The following is a 22,813-nucleotide window of genomic DNA, read 5'->3' as shown; positions in this document are numbered from 1 at the left end:
TCTGATTCACTGATTGCCATTGTTTTCAACTATTCCCCAACCATAACCCCTTCCAGCAAGGAGAAGCAGAACATTATGAAGGAAATAAACCTTGGGACACAAAATGTCACAGAGTTTCTCTTTCTCTGCCACAAGGCTGTTCTGGGTCTTCTTTCAAGTATTCATCCTGCATTTGCTTTAATTTCTCCTAAGTATGGCTTTTCATGTTATTGTGAATAGTGTCTAACAGTCCCTTCCCTTCCCTTCCCTTCCCTTCCCTCCCCTTGCCTCAGTTAGGTGGCAGGGACCACACTCAGTCAGAGCACATCTCTGCTTCCAGTCTCTGATAATGTACCATTTTTACCAGTTAAAAGTATGGTCTTATATGCAGGCACAAGTTTTCAGCAAAAACTAATTTTTATTGCAAATGTTCCCAGTGCTTTTCCCCAAATTTTGTCTCTAGCTATTCTCATTTTCATTTTAATCAGTACAATAACCTGTTTAATTATTCATTGGAAATTATATCAACCACTTTTCTTTGGAGTTAAGGTTTCTGAAAGAAAATCCAAGGCAAAAATTAAAATTTTCAATATCTTTATTCTTTCTTTATTCATACAAATTCCAGAGGAAATCAATAAATTTGTATCTTTTAAAACACCAATATTCCATTGATGTATTTTTAATGGGCTTCACTGGAGATATTCCTGATTTACATAGCCATCTTCAACAGAAAGATCTGGTGAATTTGCCTTGGAAGCAGCCCAACAGAACCCACAAAATTTGACTAGTTGCTGTTAACACCAGGAGATAAGGATTTAATAAATTTTTAAAAAATGCTTAGTTTAATCCACTACAAGATTAATAATCTGGGCCTAAAATACAAGTAAAACAGTGCACTTTCAAAACAACACGCTTTTAAATTAAGAGTACAGTGGAAGACTGTATTTAAACATTGCATTATTCTTCTAATATCTTCAAGCAGTTTACTGAGCTGAAACTATATATTCTTGTTAAACAGTTCAAAACTATGGCAGGTTTTGCATTCTGCGGATAATATGTGTCATCGTGCTCTCTGACCAAAGTCTATTGGCTACAGTAGTCCAGGTATTCATGATGTATTCCCTGAGCAGTGACCGTCATTTTAATTGTGCTGATTTGGCTAGAGACAGGAAAAGAAGAGTTTTAAAACACTTTGTTACTTTAACTGCAAAGCCAAAATGCAAATGTGAACTTGCTAGTACTTACTTACTAGATGCTAGCAGCTAAAGGGGAAGGTTTAAGGGTGATGGCATCACAAAAATCCTTTTTTTCTAGCAGGTCGGATAGGCAAGTCCAGGTGTATTAACATGCCTGTATTCTTGTAAAAAGCTACTTGTGGAAGTGAAGCTTTCAGTAGCAACAAACATTTTTTCTTCTTTTTCCATTTTTGTGCAGATGAACTTTTTAAATTTAATTTCTTGAAATACCCCTGAAGTCTCACTTTCAGAGATGATAGGGACACTAAAGTGTCTGTTAAGGCCTTATCTACGCATTACCATTGTGCAAATAGACAAACCTGTGTACACCCAATTTTGCATGCAGTTATAATGCTGCCAGCTCAGCTTTACTTTAGGAAGGAGTATTTTTGGATTAGTATAAATTTGCTTGTTCTGTAGCATGGACTCTGCTGACTAGAAAACAAAATTAATGCTTCCCAGAATTGATATCATTGCAACAAACCTTTGCATACAGCAGACATCTACCCCACTGGAAATGATATTTGAAAGTGCTGCTCAGAGGCTGGTTTTAGGAGTTAATGATCTACAGATGGGATCCTCAGAGGTGTTTTAGCTCAGACCCAGTGGTGACTCACTAAATGAAAAGTGCTTACAAACTAAAAGGAGATTTGAACAGCTCCCTCTGTCACCATGGAAAAAGATGCTCAGTTTCCCCCTGAAATGTGCCTATCATGCTCTTAGCTACCCATGGTGCATGTGAGGCAGCTGAGGTGAGAAAAGCACCCAGCTGCCTGCAGCAGTGACACTCGAACAAAGCTGCATTGTAATGATTGAGGAAGGGTGGCCTCTTATCTTTCATGTACTACATTCCTGGTTCAAATAAGAAGGTGCACACATTGAAATTGAGGTTCCTGCTAGTCCTCCTCTCTGGCCTCCCTAATTGGTTTATCCCCTCACATGTTCTATCTCCTTACAGAAAAGTTAAGATCTGTGAAGACCAAACGCCGGAAACAAAACTGCAAGTAACCTTTGATCAAGGAAACTTAAATTTTCATAGTGCACCACAGCATGTAAAGGAATGAAAAATAAAGTTCAAATTACAAGTGAAGAGAGAGAAAAACTTTACACCTTTATGCAACAACACATGGAGAAGCAGGGGTGCAAATAGAAATGATGGCATACAATGGAACCCTACAACTTTGGCCTCTGTTACAGGCATGAACACAAACATCTGGGGAAAATTGTTTAGTTTTCTTATTTCTCTGTCTATGTGGCACCAGGACAGTATTCTTCAGGGCAGAGCTGGACCAGCAGGGATGTTTTCCCTAGCACACCACCCAGCCCTTGCACAGGCCAACACTGGCCCTACAACACAAATATTCACCTGGGAGAGTGGCAGACACCACCCTGCCATGGTGGTTTAGAAGAGCATGGCAGCTGGATGGTTCTGAGATCTGAGCAATAATCTTTAAAAACGTTCAGACCCCATAGCACTTTGCAAGCTGTCCTCTGCTCTGGGAATAAATGCTTGAAGTGTGAGGAAACTACTCTATCTACCTTAAGTGAACAGTTATAAGGAGTTAAAAGAGCTGCAAAAGTTCAGCCAAGACTGGTGTCAATGCTGGACTTTGTGCAAACTAATTAGTGATGATCAGTTTACTAAGCATTTGGGGTTGTGACAATAATTTAATTGGGGACACACTTCAACATTTCTTGAAAACTCATATTTATTTGAAAATCAAAATATTAATTTATTAACTTCCTGTTAGGTCCTCCCACTTAAGAATGTGGGGCCAGCTATTCACAGAATTCACAAGGAGAGATCTATGTGGACAAGAAATAGGCCCAGGGATCACGTGTTTCATGGTGGGATATAGCCTAAAAAAAATCCCAACCTTCCAGCTTTAAATATTATTGTTTTCTTAAATTAACTCTGGGAGATTTTAATCTAGATCTTGGGTCTCTGCCAGGGAACACACACTGCTCCCCACATCCCTGAGAACATTGTGGAGGCCTGTACAGTCAGCTGGCATTACAATGAAAGAGCATCCAGTTAACTCTGTCACTTCTTCATAAAGTCGTCTTCTCTAATGCTGCTCTTCTTTTAACTCATTGGAGTTTCCCAATTAGCACTCTGTGTGTGGGGACACATCTCCTTTCTTGTCTTTTGAGGGGTTTTTAGGGAGGTCATGGGACTATTTAGTGAAACTAAAAGGAGGACTTAATACACCAGATTACTTCCTGAAGTTCAAATGGATAACTCTTCAATAATACTGATTAACAGGTCAGGCTGGATCAGGGGAGGGTAGTTAGGATGCCTTGAGATGGTGCCTGAGAAGAAGCCTTATTGAGGAAGGAGGCAGGGACTTATGGTGGCTGGAAAGCTCTGAGAGCACATTGTTTGGGCGTGAATTCGAGGGGGCGCAGTGAAAGCAGGCTGGTCAAACACAAAGCAAGCGGAGCGCAAACAGGACACTCCTCAGGGTACCCTTGCACTGCATCCTCGAGCAAGCTTTTTGTCCTGCCTAATTAAAGCAAATGGCGATGTTGCTCACTGCTTATAGATCACTGTTTTCAACCCTTGTCAGGGAAAATTCTCCTGATGAATCCCATGGGATATAACCTGAATAGAGGAGGGAAGGTGGAGCATGGACTTTTGCCAGTGCACTGAGAAGCTTCGTCTGGGTTGGTTTCCAATGAATCAGCGCAGCCATCTGGGGGAAGGGGGAGGAATTCCCTCACTTCTTAATCAACCTATCTGCATTTTAAAAGGGAAATATTTTTCAGAAAGATGCGCTGTGCATATCTGGCACTTGGCCTCTTGTTACTGCCAGCAGTCACTCTGATAATGTGTTATAAATGATGGCACACCAAGCAGACAGGGCTGCAAGCCCATGTGATTGTATTGCATTATCAAAGTGACAACCAGAAAGAACAAGAGGTCTGGCTGCTGGATTGGTCCATAAGTAGATTTTGTGTTGTTGATATTACTATTTATATACAAATGGGTACTAAACATTTTTATTATTTTCCCAGCAGGAGTCAGGACATTGTTAGGACTACAGTGTACAGATAGCTGGGGTGAGGCACAAGATAAAATTTGTTTTAAATTCTGTCTTCATAGACTACAGCAGGCAAAACAATGATTGTTAATGAAATCGATTCAAGTACACACTTCTAATTTTGCATCTGTAAGCAGAGGAATCTTAAGTGATTTAAACTGGCATCATTCCCTCAATAAACCCATGCCTATGTTGTCGGATGCCATGGAGATACCTCCTGTGATCTACACATTTGAAAAAGGCGTGATTGTTAGGCATTGCATGGAGATTCAGCAGAAGCAATGCAGGTATCTCCATAGGTGTCCAAGGGTGGAACAAGCTGGTAAAATCTGCTGCAGAATCTGAGTTGGGGACCTCAGGTCAGTGCTGCTGTGGGGAAAGCCTTTCTACCAAGATCCAGGAGATGCTGTCACCTTCCAGCACTGCAGCCAAGTCTGTCACTCTGCTCTTTCACAGCGACTTTGGTGGCCCTGGAGAAAGTTGTTTGGATGTCTGGTTGGGGGGGAAGGCTTCCTCAAGCATAAAGTGACACAGCATGAGCAGAAGACTCAACTCAATCCTACTACTCAGTTCCTCAGTTCTGGAAACCTCTTCTGGGACGTCTTTCTCCCAGAAAACCAAAGCAAAACCTTGCATAATTGCATGGTCTCTAGTCTTTGATTTCATCTGCATTTGGAAAAGACTAATAAAACGCTAAAGGAAAGACTGTTCTTAGGATTTGTGTGTCTATGGTGATCTTCTATGGAATAAAAACTTTCCTGGCCTTCTGTAAAAAGTCTAAATGTTGTTACCCTGAATCTTGGCAACTTTTTCTGTTTCTGAGTGTTTCACAAGATAAAGCAGTTACAGTTTCTTCCGGGAGATATCTGCAAGTACCAAAAATATGTGGCTTATACACAGGGCACAGGAACTCCTCCCACAGCAAGCATTACTGGGTAAAGTTCAAAAGCCTCAGAGACAGAGGTCTTTGTTGTGTTGGCCTATAACTCCTATGATATGTAGAGAGTTTGTCCTTTCTAGAGGTGGCAGAAGGACACGTAACAAACAAAAAATGTAGGAGGGAACAGTGCTCTAATCCCACTGAAAAATGGACCAAGGGAGTTGAAGTTTTATGGAAATGACCAAATCCTATGACAGAAACCTTCTGAAGGGTCTAATGGAAAAAAAGAGAAAATTAGCCATGTACTTGCAACAGATTATTGCCATGAATCTATTCAACACAACCTTTCCATGAAATTTCTACAACCTGAAATGACAAATATTCATGAACTAACACTGCTCATGTCATTTGAGGTAATCACTCTGTCTGTCTGAAGACAGCTGGAAACAATGTTTCTAAACAAATTAATGATAAGGATATTAAAATCTGTAAATATGTCAAGAGATGTAGACATGTCATTTGACATAATTATACCAAAAGGGACATTTCTACTGAGTAAAAGCTAAATAAATGGTTATGTATCAATAAGAAAATATTACAGACCTAAAGTTATTCAATGAAGAAATACTCCCTGCTTTCTATCTCTACATGGCAGTGTTGCTGCCAGCAGTATACTCATATTCTACTACCCATTAGATTCATACTGGGTAACTTATTTTGCTCTTATGGGCTTGCCTAGGAATGCAGTGCAGTCATTGAATTCAATTGGATTTAGAAATTTTTGGGGTCAGAAGGGAAGGTAATGATTATCTTGTGTTATGTAGGAACCATAAAAATGTATCTAGATATTTCCAGAGTGAGAGGACTGATCTTTTCCTATACAATGTGTGTGAACTCTGCTTAGACCACAGTCAAGGAGGGGAGATTGGATGGAGGGAGGGTTGGTGCTGACTCATGGTAACAGACATGAGAAAAAAGCAATGTTGGGTTGTGGTTAGCACTGATAGAAGTGCAGCCAGGAGATTACAGCAAACTTTACGTCTGTCACTTATGTTCTTTAGAAATACTGCATGTGTTTTAAGCATCATGATGGGCCAGCTTCACAGGGTGTGAAAAGCTTCACTTGTTCCAGAGGAATTTCTGATGGAGCAACGTGTAAATAACCTTGTAGGTTAGCAGAAACAAGGCAATATCTTTGGCATGGAGTCAACAGGCACCATTTAATTTTTGGGTGGGTTAAACCAGGAGGTGCATGTCTGAGTCAGGGCTTGAAGCAGACCTCTCAGTTCTGCATTATCAGACTTCAGGTCCAAAAGGTGTTTTTGTTACAGGGTCTTGGTAGCTACTCCAGCCACTTCAGAAAAGTCTTACTGGCTCAGCATCCAATATTTAAGTCCCCTTCCTCTAAGCTGAACCTTCCCACCTGCTCACATAACAGCTATACCTGTATGGATAGAGGCAAACCATTAAAATATGGACTATACATATATATACCAAATTAAAAATTGGCTTACTTTCTCCTGATTCCTACACCTCTACGTTTCTGGTGAGCAAAACTCATGACAAAGCTGGTACTCTAAATTTGTAGTGAATTATCTGGCAGCTGATTTTAACAAAATCATTTAATATAGATACTTTTTTCCCTTTCTCCCTCCCCCTCTGTAAGACCGGAAGACCCTGCAGCTATTTCCTCCGTGTCTGGAGCTGTCTTTCCTGCACAGTACCTCATGGCAGTGTCTAGGTCCATCTTTGGCAGTGATCTCATCATTGCCATTTCTAGCAATTCATGGAAGCCTCACGTTGCAGAGGTCAGTTGGCTGCTGCAGCTCTCCTGCAGTTTAGCAGTGTGTGTTAGGAACTCCTCTTCCTCCACCCTTGCCTTTCCCACCCCAACCTCCTCCCTTCTGGAGGAGCCATTTGTTATCTGCTCAAAAATACTATGGTTTGTTTCTAACCTTAAAGCTAGAAATACTCTGGTGGAAAGAAGAAAAACAGAAGAAAAAATGCTCAGGGGGAGCTGGCAGAGAATCCTGTCTTGTAGCAGGTTTTTACATGATCTTGAACAAGTCTTTGATCATGACTGAGAGCTTTGGTTACTGCTGTAGAACAAGTGATAACAATGTGCATTAACTGGTTTATGCTGTAACCATGCCTGTGTGTTCGTGCTGAAAACAGGGAAATCAGCTCTTTAGTGGGTATCCCTGGAAGCTTTCGTCGAGAAATTTTTCTCTAGCCAACCTATTCCTTAAAGCAAAGCAAATATGTACCTGTTTACAAGTAGAATACAATTAAAACAAGCTTTATTTTTTTCACCCTTACAGTACCCAAGATACATATCTGGGCCCAGGAATAAAGTTATTAAGCTTTGTGCAGAGTGATTCTGCATCCTAAAATCCATGTTACAATTTGGTTTCACTTCTGTAATATATTGATATTTCTGCTATTCCCAGTTCTGGCTGAGAGGTGGTTTGGTTTTTTTTTTAACTTAATATTCAGAAAGTCCAGACTCAGCAGTTGACCTGAACTTAAAAATCCAAAGTTCAGTCAGCATGAACTTTGCATCCAGCAAAGGCTTCTACTACAGTATCAGTAATAACTGTTCTTAATTCACTCAACAAAGCAGTCTTTCATTCCATCAGGCATTTCCTTACTGGATTATTTCACCATAAAATGTGGGCATCCTTTCCCATCTGGTCATCAGAGCTGACAAAGTGGCTCTGAGGACGGTGATCAGAGGACACAGAAAGAGGTGCAAAGCGCTCCATTAGGTTTTGATGGCATATTGAGGTACATCATTTACAGGTCACCTTGTCCTGGCCATCACTACACACACACTGTTCAATTACTGAGCAGTTGTACATCAGCATTACACAGCAAGGTAATCACCTGTAAGTCCCACATGTTTTTACAAAATGATAACTACTGCCTTCGGGAAAGGATGGATTCAAAAAACCTCCATTTAAAATTGTTTAAAATGGGAATCTGGGTGAGGATACAAATTCCATTTGATACATAATCATTGTCAACAACAACAAAAACCTATGGGTTAGGAAATAAAGACATATCAGTAAAAATAAATGCACCTTGCTCCAGTTCTTCACATAGTGCTGTATCCTACAGATATATGAAATCACCATTCCTCAGACTCATGCTCTAAGGCATAGCCTGAACAGTGACTCCTGTGCCTTTGTGCTGTTGGATCAGCACATATGACACTCAAACACACCATTATTATGGAATTTACTCTGCCTTATCCTGACTTAGACTTTGTGTTCAGCTGTAAATTGGAGTCAGTTGAGGAACATACCTAAGAAATCTACCTCAAGCGAGCTAGCAGAATATCTGCAAACAGCTGGGACCTTCTCCCTGCCTAATCCCTGAGCCAGGAACAGGCATGCCTACACCTTGGGTGGCTCAACAGCACTGCCTTGTGCTGTGCAGACAAGCCAGCTCTGTGCAAGGAGCTCCAGGAGGGGCTGGGGAACAGCACAAGGAATTTGTGCTCCTTTATGTATTTGCAATCTCCACCCCCCTTTCAGGTCCTGGGTGTACCTTTCTCATGGTGTAGCAGCTTTGGGTTCCCAGCTTTCTTCTATTGCTCTGACAGCCATATTTATTGTGAAATTATTGTCACAGTAAATTCCCTCTCTGACTTCTGGGACAAGATATAAGCACCAAATAAAGTGGGAGGGCATAAAGCTGTTACTCAAGAGATGTATTTGTAATGCAAGAGGCACCACTCCTAATGGCTGGCATGGAATTAAAAGTACAGTTAAACCAACAACACTCAAGACAATTCCCATATTTCTTGGGAATTGATGACTAGCTGGGAGGAGCTTGTATGGCCACAAGCAAAGTCAAAGTCATTAACCTCTGTCTATCACTTAGGAAACATCCTCTCCTGAATCTGTTATCACAATGCTATAATCTAAAAGATGGAAATAAATATATAATTGTAGAGTGTCCTTTATTTTTCATGAGCAATGCATTGCCAGTTAGTATATTCACAGTGCTTTTAGAGGGTTAATGCCCAGGATATAGCCAACCCAGAGGCAAAAGGCTTCAAACTTAATTTGTTCCATAATAATTTCTCACTGAGAAAGCATAATGATGCCACAGACAGAGAATATATTGAGGAACAGTTTCCAGAAATACTAAAAAGTTTTAGGTCCTTTGGACGGCAACATTTTTAAGTGTATGTGATGACATCAATGTGTCTCCACCAGCTGCAAGCACGACACACTCTCCCTCCTTCCTACCATTTATCCATGTGATTGCTCTTGGGTGGAAGGTGGAGAGCAACTTGTCACTAGAGACTCCTGATTTGCTGCTCTTGGGGACTGTCTCTGACACCTTGGCTTATGCCTTCTCATCCACAGACTTAATGCACAAACTCCTTTTAATAAACACATACATATGTTTCTGATAAATTGTTAGGCCCTTGATTTAAGTTCTTTTTAGCTTTTCCTTCTAGAAGTCCAGTTTTGGACAACCAGGTTTGAAAATATTATCCTTAGCCATAACCTGTATCTCCAATGGGTTGATTTTTGACACAGATGATTTTTTAACTCCAAAAAGTACACAGGTGTCATGAGGAAATAACTTTGACCCCACAAAATCTCTGAAAATAATTTCATTGGAAAACTTTCTGACAAGGTAATAATTTCTAGGAGCTAACAAAGAATGGAAGACATGCTTCACCACCATTGTATGGACAGAGCCAAGCTATTAAAATTCCCTTTGTTTTCTATTTTATATCACAGTGCATGATCTTTGATGCACAAAACAATAACTCATTTGATATACAAAGGACGGTGCTTTCATTTTTATTGATTACATTGATTTTTTTTGATGACCCCCAGATTAACAACTGCAAACCTAATCTTTTTTTCCTATTATCTGGTAAAAGTTAATTGTTGTAATTATTAATCAGTCAGTTTGCTGCCCATGGTGAGGAACGGCAAACAGAGAGTAAGAAGGGAAATGTTGATGCCTGTTAGGTCCAACTGAACTTTGAATACCTACAATACCCGGGGCGATGGCTGTGGATCCTGTGGGTCATGTGAGGTCTGGTGCTGCATGAAACAGGAATTAAGGATAGAAGAAGGAAATATTGGCTAAAATGTCTCAGGCTCTGTGAGGCATGGAGGTGATTCTAACAGCCTTTCCTGGCCTCAAAGGCTGTGCCCACAAATGCACAAAGCAGGGAATGCTGCCTGTGGCCGTGCTCTTGGCACAGCGCTGGCGGGCGATGGAGGAGGAGCAAGGAGCTCAGGCCACCTTCCACTCCCTTGCTCATGGAGTCCTCCAGCCACTGTGAATGATTTATCAGCTGCAGCACCTTGGCTTTCTCCCCCACTGGCATGGCCTCTCTGCCAAGGGTGACGTGGGCTTGAGCTGCTGCAGCTGTTCCCTGCACTGACTCTCCCGTGCCAGGCATCCCGCGAGTTCCTGAGCCACTCCAGCTCTCTCACACAGGAACAGAGGCTTAGCAGGAGGACTCCAGCCCCAGCCAGGGTCTGCCTTGGGGTTTCCTGTGATCCAGACATGCACTAGGGCAAGACACAGCCCTTGGTGTCTGGGAGGACTTTGGGGAACCCCACGTTCCCTTGCAGCCAGTGGGGGATGGATGCCACAGAGCAACATCCACTGCGGCAGAAGCAAGTTGTGGTCCCTGTGAAATATTAAATGGGATGAGACCTTGGCACCCTAGCAAAGGACTCTTTGCTGTTCAGCTTGCCCATGCCGTGGTCAGCAGAATTGCCTGTTTGGCATTTGGTTTGAAGGGGCCAGCAGACAGTGGCCCCAGTGGGAAAGGACAGAAGTTGGGTCTGGTTGCTGAGGGATGAATGGATGCCTGGGTACCACCTCCTTCACTAAAACTGGGTGTCTGCTGCTCCCCTCTGATGTGGTTTGCACTTTGGCAGAAATGCTGCAGCTGCTGGGCCTAAAGCAGTTGTTTGGGAAAGAAGGAAACTTAACCCAGACCATGTGGATTTGCAATGGCATCTCTCCATTCTTGTCCTTTTTTTGGCATTTTGAGCACCTCCAATCCTTTCTGGAAGTCCTTGGTGGCTCAGAGACATGCAGGAATCTCTTGCATTTTGGGTGAATAACCTGGGCTCCAGGGCAGAGCCATCTACATGCATATGCCAGTACACTGAACTGTTGGCAGTAGGAACAACCATCTGCTACCTATGTATGAAAAATTTGCCCATGTTTGGATGGTGGTCCCTGTGTAGGTGGTTTGCTGATAGCTGGCATCAGGCTTCACAGTTTGGGTACACCTGCAAAAGAGGTGTAAATGTTGGAAAGCTAGAATGGAGACAATTTGGGATATGCTGCCTAAATAAAAACAACTGTAATGGAAAACATCTTAAGTCACTAAATTCCAATATCATAGTAATATAATCTGCTTTGGGTTAAAATCTAAGGACCAGAATTATTAACGTTCCCCTCAGGACCTAGACTACTGATAGTGAGATAGTGATGAACACTCAGCAAAAATGAAACAGAAGATAAACACTAGGTAAGTATAACAATGAGCTTTATGAATAGCAATAAACCACATGTAGACCCACAGTGTATGATTCAGATGTTCACTGAATCCATATGCTTCATCTGGGAAATTTTACTTTTCTCTGGCTCAACCATCTGACTGGAGCACATGCAAAATGCAACACTTGCTTTGAAGAAAAACGTGGCTCCTGCATAAGGGTCAGAGCGTGGTGCTGTGAACTATTGTGCAATGGGGAGAGACTCTGCTTGCCCACACTGCTTTTGCCAAGAGATTATAGGTTCACAGTAACAGCCAGTGCCTTTACAATTTTCCTGGAGCTTAGTGAGACAAGGCTACAGCCACATTAAAAATTAAATGGAAAGAGCAGTCATAACTTGTAGGCAAACACAATGAATGAGCAATAATGGGCTGGCCAAATCTTTGAGGACATAAATCTTTCCATCTGAAGCAGCCAAAGGACTTTGTAACTGTGTGATTAGTGCTTGTGTTTTGGTTGGATCAGAATGCAGTTAAGGATGTTGTGGGTTCACATCCGCTTGCTGCAGGTGGTGAAAACCAGAACAAGCAGGATCCTTCACATCTCAGGAGCTGTTCTATAACCATGGACAAAACAACTACCTGGGCTCCTAAACCAGGGAAGAGAAACAGAGAGAGACAAGGCTTATGGTTGCCACTGGGGACTAAAGTGGGATGGCACTTTTAAACATATCTTTGAGGCAAGGTTCCCCTGCTCTCTTGCTCTCTCTCACACACACGCAGTTGGTTTGTCACCGGCATTGTGATGACTCCAGCAGCAGCTGAAGCTGTCCCACCAGAGCCAGCTCAGGTCCAGCCCAGCTGTGATCCACATGGGAGGTCAGAGGCTGAGGAAAGCAGAAATGATTTAAATCCAGTTTGCTTGCCATGGCTCCAGTTCAGTGGCCTCAGCACAACTCTGAACAACAGTAGCAGTCATGTTAATAAGATCACTGCTAAGACCTGACGTGGTGTATGAGAAAACAGTGAAGGTTGTCCTCCTGGTAGAGAGTTCTTCTTACTACAATGGCCAAAGATGAATGACAGAGAGTTTTCTTACCCTTCCAAGACACACACTTGGATTGTTTTATTTTTATAGTCCTTAAAGGTCTGGAAAACTCTCTACATAAACATGGACAGATTGAGGCTGTCTACTCACCAGTGTTCCTGGGACTATATATTTTTATGGAGTAAATTATTGTCTATTATGAAGATTGACTTTTAATTAGCTTAAAAAAGGTTGTAAATGTTCAGAAAGTACATAAACTTATAAACTTAATATTCTGATCAATAACAGCTGGCTGATATATGACAGGTCATAACTGTCTTCACAGACAAATGTACTAGCATGTATTTTTTTCTAGACTATTTATTGCTGTTTCCAGAAATTAGCATAACTAATCAGTGGAAAAATACTCTCTCTACCATATAAAATATAAAATATGTCACTAATTAAAACTACAGTCAGAAGATCTACTAGGAAAGCAATAGGGAGCCTCCTAGAGCCAAGGCGATAAGAAGAGCAGTGAGCTCATTTCAGCTAGAAGTTTCTTTCTCACTTTCCCTGATTGCTCCTGGGCATTAGACAATTTGGGGTGCCAGAACTGTATGAGTTCTGACTCATTTGAGACTGCAGATGTTTTTCTGGAGTCAATGTGGTAAGATCTGCAGTGCTAGAGGTGCCTGGGCTCCATAGCCTGCAGCCCAGAAGAAGCTGGCACCACTCTGGACTGCCTGTATCTTCCTGTCTTTAAAGAGAAGATGTCTATTTACACGTGGATCAACTGGATGAACCTTCAGCATGACTACAAGAAAGGGCTCAAATTCATATCTGGCACACAATTTAGACACAGCTCTAGTGGGAACCTTTATTTCTTTGAGGGAAATGGTTGAAGATAAATGCTTCGCCCCAGTCTAAGGCAGGAAAATATTTTCCCATCACCTTCCACAGAAATCCTGCATGTTTTTCACTCTTTACTGCAATAGGAAAGGCACAGGTGTGGAGAGATCAGAATTTCATTTCCTCCAAAGCAAGATGTCACAAGACAAAGAGCTCTTTATTTAATCATAACATCCTGCCCTGTCTGCCCAGTCTGCCACCCTCAAATCTCAACACCCCTCTCCACAAGTATCTCTGTCAAGACTTTGATGTCCAATATTAAAAAAAAAAATTAATAAGGTGACATCATAAATGTCCTAAACTCTCCTAATGCTGAAAATCTGTCCCATTCTATTCTACAGCTGCACGAGTGACAAGAGATGTGTATCATCATTGGAGTTCTTCATTGATGGGATAGCACTCAGACAACAGTAGAAACCAGCCACTTCATGTTCTGAGCATCAGTGCCTTGACCTCTGTCACTGGCCTTCATAATTCAGTTATTTTTAGGGCTGGTTTTTTCCTCTCTGGCTAGAAGCTAATACAGTCTCTCCTGTGATCCCTGAATCTCTTCAAAATAGAGTCCTGACCTTATGTTAGGAAGCACCTACTTTCCCTGGAGCCATGGGCTCAGGTCTCAGCACAGCTGACTCATGTTTTCTGCTGCTGCTTTGACCTCCACATGCTCTGAGAGGGCTCAGGGCTTGACAGCAAGGGGGAGCCCAGACTCACCCCATGGACTGTCCCTGAGCAAGGCTTTCCCTGTGCCTCTTGCACCCAGCCTCTGGCACACCCTGGTCAGCACCTGTGGGGCTGAGATCTTACCTTCCCCCACCTCACCTCTCCATCACCTTGCTCCTGGAGGTGATAAGGGAGCAGAGCGTGGGTACTTCCTGGGGGTGGGGAGATCTGTTGGGCTTGGTCTTTTCATGCAGGTGCTAGAGGGGAGATTCTTGTCTTCTTTGGAGCACAGAGTAGCTGCGGGCACAAACCAACCACTTGTGTGGGGAAGAGTGGGGGATGATCTTTCACACAGGCCCTTCAGATAGGACGTCCTCTTGCTGTGAAAACACGTCAGAGATACATTTGAGTAGGGGTTTTCCCTGCACCCTAACAGGAACATTTCCCCCCTCCTTCCAGCTTTGCATGCCTCCTGATGTTCTGCCTTTTATCTTCCAGGTAGCTGGATCCCAGTGATGCAATCTGACATGAGAGGCTCTTTAAGATACTGAGACTGATATCAAAACTCACTTCTTTTAGGGAGTCGGTCTGGGTCCAGCTGCTGTGTGAGACAACAGTTAGCTAATGGTGCTGAAAAAGCAGCGTACACTGAGTTCTTGCAGGCTCCCTGGGCAAAAGAATTTTGCAAAAAGAGAAATTTGAAGTTTTTATCCTCTCTGGCATTCTCTTGTTTCTTTTTTTATACGGTACCTGTCAAAAAATATTTCTGATGTGTTGCTGCAACATGCCAAATTTCTTCATATCTGATGCTTTAAGTTTAACTATATTTATCTTGTTTATGAAAGCTGACAAGTGATACAGCCATAATAGCGCCAGCAGAAATTGCACAGCAATTTTACTTGGGTTCTTTTCAAGTCAGTGGAACTGTTAAATGAGATTAGTGCAGTAGAAGGGTTTATTGCAGCCGTGAGAAACCAGATAGACACATATCGCAGGGAACCAGCGATAGACTAAGAGGATCACATACAGAGACATTGTGCCAAGGAGGGCTTGGCAGGATAACACAAGTGCATCTTTTAGCTCTGTGGAGCTGTGTCTTACTATTTCTGATATGGTTCTCCACTCATCCCAACAGCTGTCTCTTCCCTTTCCTTCTCCAAACCCTCATATATCTTTCAGTGCCTTATTCTGACACTGGTCATGCTTGTAGCTTGATGAGGCTTTTTAGGAATAGTGGGGAACTGGAAACAATGGTGCCTATTATTTTCCTTGCAACCCTTAGCATAGCCCAAGAAAATCTGTGTGCTGGTGGCTACTGCTTTCTTTTGCTAGCTCTGTTTTCTCTTTATAAAGAAGATGTCTTATTAGGAGTACATCTCACTGCTGAAGTAGTTATATTCAGAGAAAAAGAAATAATCTTCATAGATAAAGAAGTTATTTATTATAAAGAATTCCTTATATATGTGAAGTGTTATTACGTATGTTATGTTACAATACGGTTATATCTATATCTATATATCTATGTTGATCATTATCAGGGACTGAACCCAGAAGTTTCTGGAGCAAAGAGCGTATCTTGTGTGCTTGGAATCTTAGCACAGACTGCTGTGTAAGTCCCCATTCTCTCTAGAGCAGACATAACTCACAGCAGCCCACATAAGGACTCATTGAGATGTTGCTCTGAGGTTCCAGCTGGGATTCAGTCCTTTCCTCCCTGGCTGAGTAGAAGCCCTGCTCATGCTCAGCTCATTTCCTAAAACTCACTTCCTACATGCCATGAAAGGCTATTCATATTTCAGTCCCAGTGACAGGAGAAGGGCAAAGCTGGAAGAGTGTCCAGCTACCAGGTGGAGCAGCAGCTAATTTAGCTCCAGCAGTGATAGAGACAGGCAGACACAATGAAGATGTAGGGAAGGGAGGAGCAGCTGGGCAGTGGACAAGGCCTGTGAGCCTTCCAGCTCCCTGGGACATGGTTTGAATTTGTTCCAGCCATTCAAAATGATCTTTCACTTCTTGGCAGAAGCTCACAAAGTTTCTTAGCTAAGCAAAGAGAGCACAAGTCTTCATTGTGCGTGGATAGAGACAGACACTGGTCATTTGATTATTGTTGTTGAGAACATAAATGACTGCAATGTTGCAAATGCCACTGGAGGAAGTGAGAGGCTCCCTCATGAAGAGGCCTTGGATGCTATTTGTATCCAGAAGCATCCTGAGATGAAATCATAATTCTCCGGCTGAGTGACCATCCCCACACTCTGATGTGTTGCTTTTTAACTGCACTCAGGAGACTACTGCTGAAAGAAAGGCATTTCTTTATCTCCCTTCTAATATATTTTCCTTCTGTGGCATCAAGTTTTCCTTATGGATACCTATGCTTTGCAATGATGCTTACAGACTTGCCTTTGCAGACATCAGGAAAGGTCTGTACCCACACCGAATAAGTTGCTTTCCATACCCCAAATTGCTAAAAAGCTGAACAGAAGAAGGATTATTCTCCAGACTTTACAGATGGTGAGCAGAGGCTATGCAACTTCCTTGTGATTATTCTGGAAATCTGTAACAGAGCCAGGCCTCGGACCAAAATTTCTGGTGTCCCTCTGCCAGACTGCAACCACAGTCTGGCCTTTCTCTCTGAAGGTACATATTTGTAGAGTTTTAAGGTCAGAGGAATGATCACCTTATCTAGGCTCTGTCCTCTGTGTCAAGTCCAAGAATTTCTTTGCTCAAAGCATATTTTTCAGAACAGAATACAGTCCCACTCTGAAGACACCAGGACATAGGAAATAATTTTACAACTTCCCTCTGTACTGTTCCAGTGGTTAGTCATCTTTGTTGCTGACTTATTTTTCATATGAATGAGTCTGGCTTTAATTTGGTTCCTGTGATGCTTCTTTTCTGCAAGATTTAAGGGGCCTTCTTTATCTGTGTTTTCCTCCTCTCCTTTCCTCAGACAACTTTTTCATGTGTCTGGAAAGCAGTCATGTTGACAAGTTACTTGATGCTGAATCCTGGGGATGTTTCTTCTGCCTCATGCCTGTCTTAGGTATTTTCCCTTCTCTTTCATAGTGCAATAATTAGAAAGCTTAAAAAAAATGAGGCGAGAGAATGAAGTGAGCAAGTAATAGTGTTTACTCCCAGGTGCAGTGAGGAACATGTAACCAAAGGAAAGGGATTAGCAGTGATGATGCCAAATTCTGCTCTCAGTAATATTTTCAGTGATAATTTGAAACTTGTGTCTGTTAGGTAAGGGACAACCTTTTGTTAAGTGGAACTACCAGATGAACACCTGCTACCAGATACTGATTATGTGGGACTCCAGTCCTGATTCGAGAAGCCATTGTTGCAATTAGGCTTTTCCTCAGGCACATGGAATATGCTGTGGACTATTTCTGATAAGAAGAAAGTCTCAGAACTACAGGTCTTGTCCTTTTTCCCATTTACTGTAGACAATATACCACTGATATTACATGATAGTGTTTTCTTGTAAGCATTGGAATTATATGAAACAGGTAGTTGGGAAAAAGCTTGGGAAGATCCATGAAGATGAAAAGATGAGGGAACTGAATTGTAAGTCATATTGTTCTGTGTAAAACACAGGTGTAAGTGTCTGGGGTATTAAAAGGACCCATTTTCCCACATGGATGTTATCTAGGTTGGGGTGATTGTCTGTGGTTTGTGTCTGTATAGTCTAAGACCTCTTATTCTGTCCAGAAAACAGCTCAGATCTAAAGATTTCAAGAGAATCCTCTGCTTTATCAGTGACTCAGAGCCCATTAGGCTGAGTGTGAGTATCTAGACCACTAACACGTGTAAAGTGTGAAAACAGAACACAACAGTGAGAAATGGGTCAATACCAATTAACCATAGTGAAAAACAAAGATGTGATGTCATCAAAGCTTCTGAGAAAAAGCCAGAAACATCAGAAGATGTAGAACCCTAAGAGAAAGAGAAGAAAGGTAGAAGAAGCAGAAGGTAATCAAGATAAATGTTTAACCTGCCTCAAGAAGCAAAAGGACAAGTGACTGACAGCTGCCCATAAGTAGAGGCTCACTGGGGAATATTCACAACAGTTTTGAGTCTCGGACAAAATTCAGACTGCAGGGCAGACTTCTCATAAGATTCCTAGTCTGCGTTACAGATACCAGTGCAAAAAGTGAATTCTAGAGAAATTAGGAAAGCAAAACTTCAACCCCTTGTTTCCTCAGTGAAGCAGCACTATTGGTTGTAGCTGTGTTGCTTTTCATACCTTTGTGATTTCAAATTGAAAGTATCACTACTTGGATCTGGTACTTTATGAAACATGATCTAATAGAATTCCCAAATCAGCTAGAAACTGATAAGCCTCTACTCCATTGCACAAGAGCTTCTCTGTTGTATATGACTACTGCAAAGCTTGTCACCACTCAGGCTTTCTTCTTAAATACCAAATACACTTCTTTCAGGCTTAGGTTAGGGTTTCTCTTTTTTTCCATATTGTGTACTTCTATAGAAAGGACATTTAGAATTCAGGCTTCCTAAAGAAAATCTTCCTAGAGGGAATCTTCCTAAAGGGATACAGCATCTATTTAAAATAACCAAACACAGAGCGTGTGTTGCTGGAGAACCATCCTATGCATTAAGAGACATTATTAATGGGGTAATTTTCTTCTGTTTTCTTTCCAAGAATCTAAATTAAACTTGGGTAAAAGGGCAGATAAACCAAGTACCCTTGAAAAATTAATAGGAAACAATGAAAGCATCCACAGCTCCATCCCAATGCCCTTAGTATATTGTATTCTCTACTAATGTTATAACCAATATGATTTTTATTGGCTGAAAATAGGGAAATAATGTTAGGAAAGCCACTACACTGACTTCAGGAAGCACAAAACAAAATTTAAGGGATACACCAAAGAATTCCCCTTAAAAGTGCATTTCTAATTCAATTTCTGTCCGTGTGTTTATCTTGTTATCAGACAGATGAAACCTATCACCTGTAGAAACTATTTATCCTTCAAGGGAGAAGCAGTTCTCTCCTGATCTGTAGTTTTCAGACATGAGGTGGAAAACATGGCAGACGCTTGCTGTCCTGAATAGGAAAATCAGAGCTGGAATTGAGGAGGTGTTTCCAGTGTGCAGCAGAGTGCACAGGAGGTGAAGGCTCTGGGCACTTAGGCTTCGAATCGACACCATGCCTTGTATGCTTCACAATGGACACAGATGTGAGTACCTCTCTGCAAGCACAGGAGCTGGGGCTGTACAAACCCAGAATTCCAGTTTGAAAGGCTGAGGTAAAAAATATGTGAGGAGTGAGTAAAGTCATTCAGTGAAAGTTAGGAGTAGATTTTTCCTACTCAGAGCAATTGACTTTGGGTAAATCTTCTTAAAATTACTCCTGGTTTTAGGTATCTCACTGCTATGGGTTTGTTTACTTGGTTTGAAATCCAGCAGGCAAAAGCAGAGGGGCTCCAAAGTATGTAGGGGTTATGAGGAGATTGCTCTATCCTCTGGAGCTGCAGATGTGGCCATTGTTGGAGACAGGAGTTTAAGGTCCAATAATCTACTTTTCTATAACCACCTGTGATCTTATTTGTATTTCATTGTGTCTTTCCAGAGTCCAGAAGTCTTTTGCAAATGGATTTCACTGCTTCATTTGGGGAGAACTAAAAGCAAAACTTATGGCTATGATCTCACAAATTATAAATAGATTGAAATGGTAGCAGTGGGCCAAGCTCAGGAGCTGACATCTAAGATACAATTGAGACTTTTGCTGATACTGACAGATGGTCCATGTTCTGGAATTTCCTTTGTGTGACACCAATTCCTTCATCCATAAAAGAATAGCAGAAAAGGAAGGAAATGCTTTGCTGTAATTTATACAGGAGAAAACAGAAAAAAGATGTTTGAGTACCATCCCAGTACAGGGGCAAATTAAATGAACATACACATAAAATTTACCTCTTTAGGGATTTCATGTCAGCATCAGCTCCTTTGTATAGGGAGGAAATCAAAACTAACATAATGCCACATTCTGTCATGGCTTCACTTTCCATTAATATAGTGCTGCCTTACTGGGTAAAAGGAGATAAAAATTCATCCTCTATTAATCAAAAACATTTTAGAATGTGACCCAATATCTGCACAGGTGAAACCCACAGTAATAGCCTGAGCAACATCAGATCCTAATTTAGGCATCTTCTATTATTAATTGTGGCAGGTTTGCTGGAGAGCACAGAATCATACCACAAAATCCTCTGGGTAACAAAGCCTTGCAGCTCTGTCTGAAGCAGGGAAGATGAGGAGGTTACAGGAGGACACAGCAGAGCCAAAGGAGGTCACTGGATGAGTCATTCACACTCAGGTATTCACAGCTACCACTTCCTGGTTCCCATCACCAGACAACACTTGTCTTAGCACATTATTCCCAGTTTTCTAAGATTTTGTTTTAAAAGCCAGAGTGCAGGCTTTGGATGATCACAAACCAGCAATTGTGGTCTCTGAGACAGAGATTCACACAACCCAGCAAACTCCACTGGACATTCTCCACCTGCATGGCCTTTCCTTGATATCCATGTCAGTCTGGCATGACATGATGTTAAATGAGATCAGGATAACAACAGCCATGGGAGGTCAAGAAATTTGTATGGTGTATAAACAAATGTGTGCCTCGAACAGGTAGATTCTCGCTTTATGAGATCGTGGGAGTTAACTTCCATTTAGGAGAAATAAGCATTCAGTCAACTGAGGCCCTTCTCTTTTACGTACAGATAGGCTCCTCTGTTCATCTGCATTCTATAAAGCCTTGTTATTCTGTGTTTATCAGATCTGCGATATCGAGGAGAACAGAAAACGCGTGTGATATCCGCCAGCTGGATTCCATCTGTCTTTCCTCTGTGGAGATGGAGTTTCAAAGGCTACATCCTATCTACTGTCACACCCTCTCCCAACATGAGATGCTAAGTGTAAAGTTTGGCCAAAGTGTTGGAAAAACTGTATCTCTTTTGTACATCACACCTATTTCCCTACCTACACAAAAGTAGCATTCTTCCTGTTCTGGCATGCAGCATGTATTGTTGCACTGTATCAAAACTTTTTATTAAATAAGAGGAGTCTGGCCAAAATGATTACAGAGAAAGCTGGTTGGGATTTTTGTTAGGGTTTGGTTGTTTTGTTTTTTTAACTGGACTCTGCGTACCTATGTGTGTGTTGGTTTGTGTACTGGAGCAGGGTCAGGGGGACTGTGACAAGTACAAGTACTGTTTGATTACAGCAGAGGATGTGGTCCCATCACATTTCTGGGAGGGGAAAGAAACACCTACCTAAAATCCCAGGTTTTTTGCTCTTGAGCTGATTGAGGCTTTGCCATTCACTTCACCACAAGCCCTAAGGGACTGAGGAATTTAAGTTTCTCAGGATAACACCCATGACGGAGCAGCATTATTGTAAATCAGCAAGACTCAGTGATGTATTCTTGCCATAACAACTAGAGCTCTCCCTTTGGTCCAGCAGCTGCAGCATTTCTGGTAAAGTGCAAACCACATCAGAGAGGAACATGAGACACCTTGGGTTTAGCCAAGGAGCTGGGAGGTGTTGGCCTGTCCATTCATTTCCCAGTAAGCAGCCCAGAGCAGCCATCCTTTCCCACCAGAGCCACTCCACTCCTGAAGCCGCAGAGCACTGAGATATGTGAAAGGCTGGGGCTGGTGCCCAACAGTCCTTCAGGAGCCTCCTTTCTCCCTAGTGTGAGGCAGATGTATGAGCAGGGAGGGAGCAGCAAGGGCCAGCACAAGCATTCGGCTCCAGACCTCCCCAGCAACCACCTGGGAGGATTTTCCATATCTTTGCAAACTCTTTGTTACTGTACCTGCCCATTATCTTATACATTTTAAGTGTGTATTCCTTTATAAATTTCATGATTGAAGGTTCTTGTCTCACAGATCAGAAGCATAGGAAGAGTACTCTGACTCTGGCCAGAACTTCCATCTCATTTTAGTGGAAACATAATTACTTTGGGTTATTTTCAGGGGGACATGTTTTCTTTGATGTTTAACCAGGTAATACCAAATACATGCCAAGACATACCATCCAACAGACTGCTAGTGGCCACATAAAAGCAAAAAAGGCCTTTGATAGCTGTACATTAGCTGTGCATCTATGGGTATTGCTTACTCTACCCTGGTCCATGGTCACAGGAAGCAACATCTACCCTGAAAATGCAATGAATTAAGACTGTCAGCAACTTGCACTGACCTTTCCATTGAACCACCCATGACATTATGGATTCCTATTGAAAAATTGAGTCTGGTTGCTAGTGCAAGTGCACACACAGACATGCACTGTTTATTTTGAAACTGCAGATAAGTGAAAATGAGCTTTGGTGGGTACTAGTTGTGAATTCCTATGCATATATGATTTTTTTTTTGACTTGTGGGTACTCTTCTAAGAATACCTAAGCTTGACTTCCACAGACTGCCCTCCATAATTAGGGTGGGACTGAACTTGTTTCAGTCATGTACAGATAAAGACCTGACAGAGGTGTTTGGCCTCCCCATAAGGCCAGAAGAGATTTATAGCAGAACTGTTCTCCCATCCTGTACCCAT

General features: G+C 41.9%; 1 long non-coding RNA gene across 1 annotated transcript; it reads right to left on the bottom strand.

Moving 5' to 3' along the window:
• Positions 1-556: 556 nt before the first annotated feature.
• On the bottom strand, positions 557-15,659 carry LOC108445085. Its single transcript, XR_001859838.1, has 2 exons — positions 14,378-15,659; positions 557-11,425 (listed from the first exon to the last, which is right to left on the bottom strand). It is a non-coding gene; the product is annotated as an uncharacterized LOC108445085 (long non-coding RNA).
• Between the last annotated feature and the right edge of the window lie 7,154 nt (positions 15,660-22,813).

The sequence above is a fragment of the Corvus brachyrhynchos genome, unplaced genomic scaffold (genome assembly GCF_000691975.1).
Source record: "Corvus brachyrhynchos isolate BGI_N302 unplaced genomic scaffold, ASM69197v1 scaffold80, whole genome shotgun sequence".
In the NCBI taxonomy this organism is placed as follows: Eukaryota; Metazoa; Chordata; class Aves; order Passeriformes; family Corvidae; genus Corvus; species Corvus brachyrhynchos.
This window is presented reverse-complemented; position numbering and strand designations above follow the sequence as displayed.